Source organism: Lampetra planeri, chromosome 29 (assembly GCF_965212315.1).
Source record: "Lampetra planeri chromosome 29, kcLamPlan1.2.h2, whole genome shotgun sequence".
NCBI classification, from domain to species: Eukaryota; Metazoa; Chordata; class Hyperoartia; order Petromyzontiformes; family Petromyzontidae; genus Lampetra; species Lampetra planeri.
Genome location: NC_136135.1, coordinates 6,117,370 through 6,123,549, shown reverse-complemented (window position 1 = coordinate 6,123,549; position 6,180 = coordinate 6,117,370).

The following is a 6,180-nucleotide window of genomic DNA, read 5'->3' as shown; positions in this document are numbered from 1 at the left end:
GTTCTGACCCAATGTTATCAGAAGCGTTTGCTTAAGCAGGGAAATTCAGGGAAGTTTCCAGCTTCATGAATCGTATCGCCCTTTTAAACAGATCGTATAAAAAACAGCTTTATGTTATGGGGTATTTAATAGAGATTTTGGGATTTGAGCTGCAAACTTGTAAGCGGTATGACCATGCGACATGGCAAATCACGTATAATCGTTTGATATGATGATCTGTGATTTGAACATCAAGCACCATCTGTTAAAGCCCACTTCATTTGCACTCTCAAATTAGGTGTCAAAATAGCACACTTTATGAGGTAATTTAACCGTCGGTAATGCAGTAATGTGATGTTTACATCGCAATGGCAGTATGACGGGCTTAAAAAAGTACATAATTGGAGGTGGGGAAGTACGAAATGGTGGTAAAATGATTGTGCTGCATAATTTGCATATCGGCTAGACTAAAATGTTTCCTTAATTCATGAGAAGGGACATGGTGTGCCTTGGTTCTGTGCTTTTCTGTATATGTAGTTGCTGAAAATCTATTTTTTTTTAAATCACGAGAAGTAAAAATGTGGCCACACTTTCAAAAAGAGCTTTTATTCAGGCTGGTTGATATGTCCTTAACATTCATAAATGCCAGCCTCCACTCTCAATCTCCACTCCCCCCTTCAAAAGCTTGGCACTATTGTCAAATGTGTTGTCAAATGTGTGAAATGTGCCAACGGCAGCCACGCCAGCGATGTCGTTCTCGCCCATGGACAGCCACAAATGTGAGAGAGCATTCGGCTGGTGTCAACAAACCTGAAGGCACGCTCCTCTCCCCTATTGTTGAACTTTGTACAGCTCCCTTCTTGGTCACCTGTCATGCGCTATTACGTGCGAATGTACAGTATGTTGAATTTCTTTCGCACCGTACGTAGCCAACCGTGCTGATCGGAGGTGCAGGGGAAACGACAACAAATTCAACACAAGATGAAAGCAAGATATATGTACAATTTCAATTGTTTATTTACGTTTTTATCCTCGCTTAGTAGTGCTTATACTTTTTGCTTGCTTTAATGTTGCTATATTTTGCTAAGATGTACATACTGTATAATAAAAGCATCGTGTTATGCTGTGGTGGATTATAAGTAAAACATTAATAAACAAAAATATTTCTCGCTTTATACAACTTTACAGATAGATAGCATCTTGACCAATCAACCGATGGACCTTCTGGGTTTCCAACAGTATGTTTCATAGCAGGCAAACCGCGGACTGATTTTATTGTCACTGCTGATGAAGCTCTGAAGGTCGAAACTGATCTGATGTTTGTCTACGCCTGGTCATCTCTATATATATTGTACTAGCTTTACTACCCGGGGACTTTGTCTCCCGAGTGGCGATGTTCACACACCACACCAATTACTCGTTTGAGGCTGAGTCGACCTAGGGGAGGCCCAGGACCGGTTTAAATAATCGCCACCCGCGGTGGCCGTGAGCGGGAATCGAACTCGGGTCGCCGGGTTCGTAGCGCGGTGCGCTACCCGCTACTCTACAATGCGTTACGCTTCCACGTGTGCGGGTCACATGACAGATGTGACGTCACAGCTCACTTGCCGTGCAAAAATAAATGCATTATTGAGACCCCCCCCCATCCCAAAAAAAACAAAAGTGTATTTTTTATAATTTTTGCATGGTGTACAGTCTGGAAAGTACCCACATGGCAAATTTCAGGTTTGTTACATGTCGGGAAGTACGCTAAACATGTTGAACAGACACACATAATCACAAATTTCCCTTTTTTCTATATAGAGAAGAAGATATACATTGTAATAAGTGTATACAATATATAGATGAAGGCTCAGCACCCTCTTTCAAACGTATTCAAGTCGAACCAACAAAGAACGTTGTGATATGTCCTCATATACGTACGCAGTTAGAACAGCATGCTTCACAGGCAAAAACCAGATGGTTATAATTAATCACCATGTGAGCATTTAACAACATGTTTAACATTGACTCCGTCATGCCACCGCCTTCTCCCCTCTGCCTTAAGTGTGTATCCTCTTCCCTTGAGAAATGTTCACACTAGAGGCCTACCCATAGGTATGTTCGCTTATCCGAACTCCCCCTAGATCGCTGCAAAAAATGTAATTGAATGAATTGGGGAGGTGAGGGGGAGTCATGTCGAACCTTTATGATAACAGTTTATGTCAGCCCGGCCGAAATTATTAAATTATTGCAGGTTTACAACGAAATTGTATAAGCAGCTGAGTGGTCCGGATCAGATAAGTTGATGACTGGTGAGTGGTAAGTGTCCAGTGAATGTTACATCAGCCTGTAAAAGGACGAGCCGACCTTTAATGTTTAATCTTGTCGTTGTGCATAGTTTATGGGTATACAGTACAGTTTTTTACATGTACAGATGATCTAAAATTACTGTATACGTTAATGACATTAAAACTTCAGGAAGTAATGGGATGAATAAAACATGTAATATAATATTCGTAACCTCGTGCTCAGATGATTAGCCAGTATGAAAGATGAATTAACGTTGCCAATGGAATTGACATCAATTCAGAAGTTCAGAACTTTGTTTTCAGAGTGAAGCCCATTGAGCTAGGGAGCTCTTTTCTCAAGGGCGACTCGGCCGACAGCAAGGGTGGCACAGTCGGGTTTTTTACAATCGGGTTTTTTATATTAAACCCGATCATCTGAGATTGTGAGAAATCCGGTTTAATTGGTTCTAATTGCAGAACCGCACTTTTCCAACTTCTCAACGATGGGCTTCATCCATTCCAAGCGAAGGAACTCACTGGCGGCGCCCACGATTGTGGAGGAGAAGCTCGTGTTCATCAAGACCAACCTGCCCGCCGCATTCTACGACTACCCCGTGCCCGACGACCCCGAGTACGATAGCAGCACCGACGAGGAAGCAGCCTAAGCCTATCAAAGTTTCGTATTCATTAACCCAGATTTTAATTCCCCTAAATCGGGTTTAATTGTATTAAAGAAAAAACCCGATGCCTGCCGCTGGAAAAATCGGGTTTTTTCCACCCATGGCCGACAGACAGACTACACCAAAGGGGCATGATGCGTGAGTGCCGTATTGAGTTTGGAGTAAACTATGCACAGAATAAGAAAAATAATGGATGGATAGCCGTTCAGTCTAACAAATATATATTAATACAGCCACAGGGAAATGCATCACCAGCCATGTTCCATCCACTTCTGGATTAGGGTCTCTGCTGTTGCCATCCATCACAGTCCTGTCTGTGGTGTAATAAAAATATAATCTGACACGCACCTGCACGCGAGCCGATTTCATCGGTCCATCTCCGTGGTGGATCTTCATCAGGATCACAGTGTTAAAAGTTGTTTTTTTTTACGCACACCGTAATATGCGTAAAGGTTCCACACGTGCACCACGGCCACTTGGCATGGCTGTTACACATCAGACACGCTGACTCTCAGTGTGCCCGCTACCATTGAGCACCCTACAAAGGAATGCTGCACATGTAATACATAAATGACTGTACCTCGTTCAGCCTTTATTATCATTATAAGTGAACGTGTACAAACAGCACAATTGTAGCTCGGTACAATAATAATGTGGGTTGTTTGTCTATATTTAAGACCGAAATAAAGATTTCTCCACAACTCTGTCGCCTGATGAGGCTGGTTGCAGTTAACGGCGAAACGTCGTACTCGAATTGTAAATGTTTTCGGGTTACTCTCCAACACACCGGTGTTGCTGTACTAGTAACGAATTGGCACGTTTTGGTTTACGTGACAAACCTGACTAATTGGCTGTGTCGGATGGTGGCCGGTTTCACAATACATTTATATTTACGCGATATAACCCCAAAAAACCCTCTATTATGGATAATATTGGTCACGAAAACCAACGTGTTAAATTGTATGACTATTTATATACTGCACCTTGTTCAGTGCGGGTTGATAAATTGGGAGCACAGGATCAAGTTCCGGATGTCACTTGCCACTGAAGTTAAACTCAAGTTGCCGGGTTCACAGTGGAGTGCACTAACCGCTTTAGATTGAAACCGGGCATGAATATAAAATATCGTCATAATTCCGTGTCATAAATTTGAAATGGATATTATTTATTTACCCCAGCAAACAGCCATTAAAATTCCATCATGATCTCTTCACGCGTGTCATTGTTTAAGCGTGTGACAGTCCATTGATATTCAATACCTCTTGGTTAATGTAATGTTTTACGCACATGAGCGCCCATTAACGAACCTTGCCCAATGCCACGTGAAACTCCACCGAGAGGAATTCATTTTCTAGCCCAATGACCTTCTCACGATGTGAGAACTGATTGGGACAGCCGTTCCAATGTTGCTTCTTTTGTTTTAATGACCCAGCCGCGATTCGCATTGAGGGCTCCCTTTGGCACTGTTGAGACCCCAGGCCTCGATGGAATTTCCGGAGAGTAACGTGGCCAAAAATTCAGCGGAGGAAAGAAAGAACAAAGAGCCCGCAGTGGTCAACATGCCTGAGTAGTTAATAGTTGCTTGCATACACTGTATCCGCGGACCTTTGTTTTTTGCTAGTTAATACGGTTATGTAACAAACGAACGAGAAAAACAGGTGGAGGAAAAATGTAGTAAATAGGATATACCATTTCGATTTAAAGCTTTCGTGACTGCAGGGATTCATCTTCTTGGTTCTTTCGGTAAAGTCACGAAGAAGGGAAATAATAAAATAATAATAAAAATAATAAAATAATTCTCATGACGTTTCGGCCACAACGCAAGCAGCCGTCCTCAGGTGAAGAACAGGTCTGTCGGAAAGACAGTGTCTGAATGAATGAGATTGCGCTCACGACTGTAAAAGTCACGTGCACCCGGTATTCAGACACTGTCTTTCCGACAGACCTGTTCTTCACCTGAGGACGGCTGCTTGCGTTGTGGCCGAAACGTCGTGAGAATGATTTTATAATGTTTAATTTTTATTATTTTATTATTTCCCTTCTACGTGACTTTACCGAAAGAACCAAGAAGAGGATATACCATATGTTACAACTATTGTCAGGGAGTAATATATGAAGCCAGGGAAGGGGTTGGGGTGACTTAATATGAAAGGATGTATTTTATTCTTGGCAGTGGCGGCTCCTGCAAAATCTCTCAGGGGGGGGAAATGTGTGGATGATTGATAAGGATAAGGTCCACCCATGCAAAGGATAAATTAACAGCTTAAGCATGCAAAGGCAACTTCACTTCTTTAATATTAATGAAAAATAAAGTGACTCTTACAATACATCTTGTTTGTTTCTATACTCACTATTAATACAATCCACTCATGTTTATTTTATTAAAGATTCCACTAGGTGGCGACAAATAATTTTGTTGGATGAAACGTGCTTACGTATGATGACGTAAGCACGTGAGCGCGAGCCCTCCCGGAAGCCATAGAGAATGCATTGCAGCGCCCCCCGTTCGAAAAAAAACATCTTTGAATGTAAGTCTATGGGACCACTCGGGGCGATTCTCAGCCGGAGGGAAATCGCCCAAAAAGAGGCGGTACTCCACAGAACGTAGCATGACGCTGATTGGACTATATCCAGAGGCACAGTGACGGCTAGCGTGACTCTGTGGTTGAATGACATTGGTGGTGCGTCGCCCAATCGCCCTAATGAAGTAACCGCCCCTGATTCTTGGGCATGATGGCAATATGTTCACGAGCTAAATGTCATTGTTTGAAGTCTGCTAGCCACGAGAGTGCTTTAGCAGAGAGTTCATGGAGTTTTGCTATTCCTACTCTGTGGAAGGAGTGCAGACCACAATGGTTTACAATTATACGGTCCATATTCTTGGTTCTTTCGGTAAAGTCACGTAGAAGGGAAATAATAAAATAAAAAAAATAAAACTGAATTGTATTTTATTATGTTGTATTTTTTTAAATTTTATTATTTCCCTTCTACGTGACTTTACAGAAAGAACCAAGAAGATGAATCCCTGCAGTCACGAAAGCTTTAAATCGAAATTTATACGGTCCATAGTTTGGTTTGCGCGGCCACAATCGCAGTATTGTGGATTGTTTATTTAAATTTCCATTTATGAATCAGCCTGTTGATGTTCTTATGCGGATTCTGTTTGGGTACACCAGGGGGGGGGGGGGGTGAATCGGAAAGGATACCAGAGGGATATGGAAGGAGCAGGGGTCGTCATCTCGATCGGGGGT